Consider the following 8,951-nt stretch of genomic DNA (forward strand, 5'->3'; position numbering starts at 1 on the left):
CTCCGACATTGCTAGATCGAGGACTGGTTACCTCCATCTCTGCTGTGGTTTCCTCTGTATTAGCTGTATTTTCATCAGTCTCCTCCAGTGATGTTAAATCCCTCTACTGGCAGTTGCAGGCTAGTATGGTTCTTAACATTTGCAATCTCAAGAATACTTCTTTGTAAATAGTTCCAGCAAAATCTCTTAAGACTACTTCCCAACTCTGCTTGAGTAATGCTGATCATTGAACCATTTACTGCCTTGAATTAGGGTCCTCATTGACCAGGCCTGACTCCATGTAAAACCCTGGAGGAAGGGAGGGTAAAGTCCACCCCTAAAAGAAGTCCAGGGTTGCTGGGCAAATAAAATAATCATGTCAACTGTAATTGAATGGCAAACTTCAGCATAAATACAAATATCCAATCTCCTCAAAAAAAGAAAAGGAAGAAAAAACTTTTCCAAAGATCAGTGACAAACTGATAGAAGGCCAAAACCTAAGAAAATATTCACAACATTGGCACAACAGGGTCTCTGGGGGGATTACAAGAGATGACATGTGAAAATGCTTTGTAAAGCATGTTGCAGAGTTATGATAATTTTCTTCAGTGTCATGCTCTGATATTGTACAATATATGTACAAAAAGTACATACCTCTCACCCGAGTGCCAATTCTTAACACTTAACTTGTGCTACCTGTCCACTGTGGGTTGGCAAGGAGTCTTTGCTCAATAGTTATATTCCCAATGTAGTACAGAACAGCCACTGTCTTAAAACATTACTTTTGCCATACCAAAGCCATGATTATTTTATGTATAGTTGACTCAATTCCCAATCTTATGATCCATGCATCTCATGTTGTAGTGACTTAAACTTACTGGTCTATCCAGGACTCTTAGTTTGTGAAAACCCATTTCAGGCAATCTTAAACAAAAAGGTTACCATGATTAAAGAGCATAAGTTTTGGATATGAGTGCATTTAAGTGTTCAAAAGATGTCATAAGGTCATTCTCTTACTAGCTTGACTCTTTTCCTCCAAATTGGTTTTATTTTCAGGCAGGCATAATGGCAGAGATAGTCACTGGCAGCTTTGACTTGAGTTATGCTGACAGCTGTTCATTCCAGAGTAAAGAGTATTTCATTGTCCATAGTGCTATTGAGAGTTGCAGGATGGATTCTGATTAAATCACTTGCACCCCATACCCATCCTTGAACCAACACTGTGGCCAAGGGAATTGGGTACTCAGAGAACATTAGAAAAGAAGGAGTGAAGAGAAAACATGCTGAGCAGCAAAAAAACAAAACAAAATAAAACAAAACTGAGAATTTATGCCTACCCAGTCAAGGGATATAGACTGTACTTACTAAGGTCTTACAGAATGAAGGCATGCCTTCTATAGACCTGGAAAGCAGTAGAGCAAGAAAACAAATAATGTGACCATGAATTACTTATTCATCCATCTTCAGGAGTTCTAGTTTCTCAGATTTATAGCAACCCAAAAGGGTAAGAACTTGCCTCTTTATTCCTAGGGATCTCATTTCAAAGTTTCATGTGCACATGAACATAAACATTGAAACAAGGTCTGTCAAGCTCTCCAGAAAAGGACAAATTTGAGTGGATTCTAGCCCCTCTATTAGTTTCTAAGTCCTTAATTCCATCTCCTTTACATTTAGAGCCAGGTATATGTAGCAACTCAGTTTCAGTCCCATTCTGTCATCTGTGATAGACATAAGGGAAAGTAGGAAAGGGAAATTCTCTGAAGTCTACCTGATGGTGGGGGAGTTTGGCCACATCAGTGCCCAAATATCCTGAAGTAGTAGGAGTCCTGTGAGGAGATAAACATGTGAGAAAGAGAAGGTGGTATGTGAATTTTTTCCCCTGCAGTAAGATTAGAGAAAGATTACGAAATTAGCAAACCACTACAATGTCATCTGCCTTGGCCTTCTCACTGGAACACCAATTCTTGATGCTTGTTTGTTTCACCTATTCATTGTGGATTGGCAGAAAGGTTCTCATTGTCATAGTCACTCAGAGACCCAAGCTGGTGAAGCAGCACCATCTCAAATATTGCTTCCACCGTGGTATAAGGAAAGGAAAGATCTAGAGTGTCTTGCCTTACACAATTCACTTCACAATTTTATGCACCAAAACAAGTCACATGCACCCATCCGTGTTTTTATTGGATGCTGGTCACATAGGCACCTTCTCTCTAAAATGTACCCAAACTGCAGAATTCCAGAAGGAAAGCGGGTGTTTAGCAAAAACCACATTGTTTGTACAGTTTAGGCACAATGACCATTCTTTATCAGTTCTGGGAATGGGAAACATCCAAAGTCAAAGTTCTTAGAAGCCATGTTCAACCTTGTCAGCAGGTCTTTCTAAAGATAGCAGTCGTAGGCTTGCTGTATTAACTCTTTTATGCACAATTTTTTTTTGCCATTACTGTTCCAAAATAGTCTCTCAACCACTCATATTAATCACAACACTTTGCTAACTAAAATAATTAACTAGGACATATGTGATTGAGAACTCATACACAAGCAATTTAGCAGATGGGCAAACATCACAAATGCATAATATGACAGTCGCAGACATCCCTTTTACACTTAACATGGCAAAAGTGAACACATATATTTGTATGTATACATGTATATGCATACTTATTTTCTCTACCTCTATCTACAGAATGGGGCTAGAATCAAATGCCTGAGTTGCAATAAGCTGAGATCTTCATTTCCGATACCATCCTCCACTAAAAGGAGCCAGAGTTCCTCAGAGAAATGACTGATTGCAAGTAATTGCAGTTGCAGTAAGAGCCTGAGACATCTTGTTCCAGAAAATAAGATAGTACTCAAAAAATAATTAGGGTAGGTCACAAAGGCAAAGAAACCAGCTTGAAGTAGACCTCACTGACCAAAGCTGGAACAACTTGAGCACCAAAACAATTAAGGCAGTAATGAATTATTAAAACATTGAAAAAGAGTAGTATATGAGTTCACATTGATAATGAGAAGAAAATAAATAAGGAAGAATAGAGGGCCCTTGCTTACAGCAGCAGAATACTGGATGCAAACTGGTAAAAATGATGCTGGAAAATTACCATTTTGTGGCCATCACAGTAAAGATTCTGGCAAGAATCATCCATGGATGATAAACCTAAGGGGAAATTTTAATGAGAAACGGGGTATGTGCAAGTATTAAAGTATCTTCATAGATTGCTTGTTACAATTGGCAATTGTCGGGGAAAAAATAATTATGTAATGATTTTTAAATAATTATATAATAATATTATATAGGGAACACCTTGATTGCATGATCAAACTTAACATAATGAACAAGGGGCAGGTGACCATTGTGTGCCTTAGATTTGATCCCATGAGAAAGACACAACATAATGTGATATTAGGGAGTGCATAACTAGAATTTAGTCACTAGGAAACATTCAACAAACCCCAAAATGAGGACTATTAAAAACAAAAGGACTGCATTCTTCAAAAATGTTAACGTCATGAGGCTGTGGCAGTGGCTGACCGGCAAGGTAGCTGCAGGCCCAGGGACCTGCATCACTGCTGCTGCTGCTTAAGCGCAGCCTGTATGGTGGCCCCCTCCACCTCCTCCTCTGAGCAATTTGAGAAACTGCAGGAAATTTTCCGCGCATCCATGCAGACCTATGAGGAGTGCCAGAGCAGCTCATGGGGACTGGAGGGACAAAAGAGAAGAAGAAATTGATCATAGATTTTGATGAAAAGTAACAGGAAGAAAATGGAATGCTGGAAGAGATGGAAGAGGAACTACTTATGCACCCCTATCTCTCTATAGCCCCATGTCTAAGCTTCAAACCTACCAGAAGGACCTTGCCAAACGCCACTGGAATGTGAGAAGCACACCTTTGACCGCCACACCTGCAGAACTCTGGCACATACACTGTAGAGAATGAACATATGACTCAGCTACTCTCTCAAAGGGCATTGCCTTTGCAAGGCACTGACAGCCTGAGCCAGACCACCGAGAGTACTTAGCATTTTCATTGGATGGCCACAGAGGCTGGCCAAATTGACTCAGAAATCATAGAAGAGCTAGGGAAGCAACATGACTAGTTGGAACGTACCAAGAATAGACTAGTATACACATGTGAAAACTTGATCAAAAGTCAGAAGGTTCTTCAGTCAATGTCCATAAAAGTGACAACCAAAAGCTGCTAAGTATGTTAAGTAACTGTCATCTTACTGGAGCTAACTGTCCTGGCAGGCCTACTTTATAACAGATTCTTCCACAAGTACTGAACTTCCTGCAGGGAAGAGTTTGTCGACTAAAACTTCAACCGTGTGAATGAATGGTGTTACAAATGTGGAATAAGCATATTGTTGCTGTGAGCTAATGGTTCAAGGATGCACTGTGTAGCCAGACTGTGGGAAGAAGGAAGGAAGACAGAAAACCAGTTAAATGTGAAGGAACAACAAGACCAGGTGATATACCAAGGTAATAAATGCTGTTTATGAGTTTCTTAAATTAAAAAAAAAAGTAATGTCTTAAAAGACAAAGACTGAATACCTGTCCTACATGAAAAGAGAATAAAGAGACAAGAGAACTAAATACAAATATGATCCTTGACTGAATCCTATATGAGAAGGAAAATACTATAAAGGTCACTATTGGTTCAATTTTTCAAAATTGTAACACAAGCAGTAGAGTGGATAAAAGTATTTCATTAATGTTAAATTTATTGAAGTTCATAACTATCATGGTTATGTAAAATAATATTCATATTGAGAAATGCACATTGAAGTATTTAGGGGTATAAACATATAATGTATTCAATTTTTCCTCAAAAGATTGAGAAAATATATGTGTATATAGAGATAGAGCAAATGGTAAAACAATAAAATTCTAACAATAAGTGAATCTAATAGGAACGTAGATATCTATCAATACACGTATTCTGTAAGTTTCAAGTTATTTTCAAATAAAACAATTTTAAGAAAACAGATACATTATATGATCCTAAGTTAGAGCCATTCTATAACATAAAAATGAGAGGCAAAGGTATACATAATACAAATATGTTGTGACTCTTTTTTTCTATTTTACTTAAAACCTATCTAAGTATCCAAAGCTTATCCATTAAGAAAAACTTTTTTTTTTACCCCAGAGCATTGTCCTAATATGCCAAGTTGCAGGTTTTATCCCTAGTCAGGATACATACAAGAAACAACTAATGAATGCATAAATAAGTGAACCAACAAATCACTCTCAATTTCTCTCTCCCTTTCACACTTAACTGAAAAAAGTACAAGAATTTATATCAAGAATTTTTTAAAACTTCTCAAAATCATTTAGGAAGATTAACAGCACATAGAAAATGCAAAATAAAATTAACCCTAAAAACAGTATATAAGGAATTTTAATAAACACATATAACAATGTGCTCAGGCATTTTAATAATTAAAATATCCAAATAAATAAAGATGAAATACCATCATGTATTAACCAGAATAACTAAAATGAGAAAGTAGTTTTTTGGATTCAAGATGGTGGCGAGATAGGTGGGAGCGGAGTCTACTTCCCCTCGTCACCAGTGAAACACCTAGCTGATCTGAGGAACAGAGCGAACAGCCAACGATATTCCAGCATATATGAAGATCGGAGACCAAAGAGAGGACATTGAAAGATCTGATGGTAAGAAGAGTGCTTAAGGATGATAAGGTCCCTGGAACCAGCACAGGGGACCAGGGCGGCTGAAGCCCCCGGCCCGGGTGCAGGGTCTGCTGCAGGATTCGTCGGAGAGATCCAGGCTGGGCTGTGTGAGAGGCCAGGTGCTTGTTTGGACCCGGGGGGCTTGAATAGGAAGAATTTTTCAAAAAGAAAAAAAAGAGAGAAAATAGACGCATTCAGCGGCTAGTTAGAGAACTCTCGGCAGCAGCCGAGGCCTCTGGCGCCCCTCCCCCCTCAGCCCGTGGACTGTGAACGCTGGAAAAGCAGCCCTAGCGCTCACCTGAGGCCCGGCTGGTGCATACCCAGATTAGCGGACTGGGCGCCCACAACTGAAACTCCGGGTGAGTGAGTGCCCTGATAAGTGGCCCGGCTGCCTGGGTGCCAGACCCAAAGTGCCCCAGTGGGCGCGTACCCCAATCAGTGACCTGGGGCCCACACCTGAAACCCCGGGTGGGCACGCGCCCTGATAAGGGGCCTGTCTGCCTGGGCCCATAGACACAAAGCACCTGGGTGGACGCGCACACCTGAAACCCCTGCTAGGCGCCCACACCTGAAACCTCGGGTGAGTGCACAACCGGATCAGTGACTGGCTGCCCTGGTGCACTGACCCAAAGCGGTGGATCAGCAGCGCAACCCAGGTGCAAAGCTGCGATCAACCTCGCAACCCAGTCAACGCCCTGGCTGCCTGTGGGTGACCACACCTAAAAGCACCGGTTCTGAATAACTCCTACCTAGCCCCTGTGCACAGAGCCCTGCAGGGCCTACTGGCTCTCTAGGAGGAAGGCAGAACACCCAGCAGAAGGGAGCTGCAGGGCTAGGGGAGACTGCATTCCCCGGAAACACTCTACCCAGTAGGGGGCTGAACTACCCCGTAGGAGCACAGAGAGCCCCTGGCATCTAAGACACCAAAAAGCAAGAAAGTGGAGTGTGAGTTGCCCCTACTTGGTGCAACTCAAGGACAGCACAACTGGTGAACTAAAGGCCTAGTGGGGAGCAGAAGGACGCGGAGGAACTGGACTGGAGGCTGAACAACAGCGAAGAGTGTGGCTCAGGAAGGGAGAAAAGTGAAACCAATCCCTCCAACCACCCCCTCCCGTTTCACAGACAGGAAGACCTGCAGAACTAACCTGACCGGTTTAAAGCCAGCAGAAGACTATTTTTTTTTTCTTTCCTCCTTTTCCCCTGAATTCCTTCTTCCTTTCTGTCCTTCTTTCTTTTTTTATTCCTTCTTCCTTCAATCCTTTACCTTTTTTAGTCCTTCTTCCTGCCTTCTTTTATTTATTTTTTTGTTTTAATTTTTGTTAAAATCCCTTCTTCTTATCTTTCCTGCAATCTTCTTTATTCCTTCTTCCTTCCTTCCTTTCCTTTTCTATTCCCTTTTTCCCTCCTTCCCTTATCCTTTTTTTATGTTCTTTTTTTCCCTTTTTTCTCTTTTTCCGACAGGTGACACAATAAAACCTGGAGTGCCAAAAAGACTAGAGTTAGACCATGTTAGACCCATAAATGTCAGCTCAAGACCAGTGAGCACAGGACATTAAGGAGAGAACACCACTGAATCCAATTGGCATTCTACCATAGAAGTTCATAACATAAACCCAGGGAATCAGAACAGATCAATTTAAGAAGCAGAGGCTAACAAGAAGAGTCTCACAAACAATGGGAAGACAAAGAAACAATCCCCAAATGAAAGGAAAGGAGGAAGCCTCAGAAAGAATGCTAACTGAAATAGAGGCAAGTCAACTATCAGATACTGAGTTCCAAGCAATGGTTATCAGGAAGCTCACTGAGCTCACAGAGAACTACCAGAAACTACAGGGAAACTACAATGAACTCACTGCAAACTATATTAACGTGAAAAAGGAAATAGAAATTATCAACAAGGGCCAAGAGGAAATGAAGAATACAATTTCAGAACTGAAGAACACAGTAGAAGGAATCAAAAGCAGACTCAATGAGGCAGAGGATTGGATCAGTGAGCTGGAGGACAAGGTAGAAAAAAACACCCAGAAAGAGCAAGAAAAGGAAAAGAGGCTCAGAAAGAATGAAGAGGGATTAAGGGAAATGCAGGACAACATGAAACGTAATAATATCCGTATAATAGGGATACCAGAAGGAGAAGAAGAAGAGCAAGGGATAGAAAACCTGTTTGAAAAAGTAATGATGGAAAATTTCCCTAATCTGAGGAGAGAAAAAGTCACAGAAATCCAGGAAACACAGAGAGTCCCAAGCAAGAGGAACCCAAAGAGGCCCACTGCAAGACACATCATAATTAAAATGGCAAAATTCCAAGACAAAGAGAGGATCTTAAAGGCAGCAAGGGAGAAATAGAAGTAACATACAAGGGAGCCCCAATAAGGTTAGCAACTGACTTCTCAATGGAAATGCTCAAAGCCAGAAGAGAATGGTAAAAAATATTCCAAGTAATGAGAACCAGAGGCCTGCAACCAAGGCTACTTTACCCAGCAAGGCTCTCAATCAAGATAGAAGGCCAAATAAGGAGCTTCCCAGAAAAAAGAAGTCTAAAAGAGTACACCTCCACCAAACCAGCTCTGCAAGAGATGCTAAAGGGACTGCTTTAAGGAAAGGAAGGAAAAGAGAAAGAGAGAGGAACACAGGTATGAAAAATGGCAATGAATAACTACATATCGATAATAACCTTAAATGTAAATGGATTAAGTGCTCTAATCAAAAGACATAGAATAGCTGAATGGATAAGAAAACATGACCCACACATATGCTGTCTACGAGAGACCCATCTCAGGACAAAAGACCTACACAGACTGAAAGTGAAGGGCTGGAAACAAATTTTCCAAGCAAACGGACAGGAAAAAACAGGGGTAGCAATACTCATATCAGACAAAATAGACTTCCAAAGAAGGGCCATAAAGAGAGACCCAGAAGGTCATTTCATAATACTCAAAGGAAGAATCCACCAAGAAGACATAAACATTGTAAATATATATGCACCCAACATAGGAGCACCCAAATACATAAAGAAAATCTTGGACGACTTCAAGAAAGATATTGACAGCAACACAATTACAGTAGGGGACTTTAACACCCCACTCTCAAAAATGGACAGATCTTCCAAACAAAATATCAACAAGGATATTGTGTCACTTAACAATACCCTAGATGAAATGGAATTAACTGTATATATAGAGCTTTTCATCCCAAAGAAGCAAAATACACATTCTTTTCAAGTGTACATGGAACAGTTTCAAAGATAGACCACATGATAGGATACAAAGCAAGCCTC

At 40.6% G+C, this 8,951-nt stretch overlaps 1 protein-coding gene and 1 pseudogene across 1 annotated transcript in view; both read left to right on the forward strand.

Moving 5' to 3' along the window:
* ZNF286A (zinc finger protein 286A) overlaps nt 1-2,696 on the forward strand; it is a 31,385-nt gene extending 28,689 nt beyond the window's left edge. The window contains exon 6 of the mRNA XM_045199179.3: nt 2,666-2,696. The gene's annotated coding sequence lies outside the window, so the exon portion shown is untranslated. The remainder of the gene's footprint in view (nt 1-2,665) is intronic.
* A 730-nt stretch (nt 2,697-3,426) lies between these two features.
* On the forward strand, nt 3,427-4,608 carry LOC112308651 (vesicle transport through interaction with t-SNAREs homolog 1B pseudogene; annotated as a pseudogene).
* The last annotated feature ends 4,343 nt before the right edge of the window (nt 4,609-8,951 follow it).

Source organism: Desmodus rotundus, chromosome 9 (assembly GCF_022682495.2).
Source record: "Desmodus rotundus isolate HL8 chromosome 9, HLdesRot8A.1, whole genome shotgun sequence".
NCBI lineage: Eukaryota > Metazoa > Chordata > Mammalia > Chiroptera > Phyllostomidae > Desmodus > Desmodus rotundus.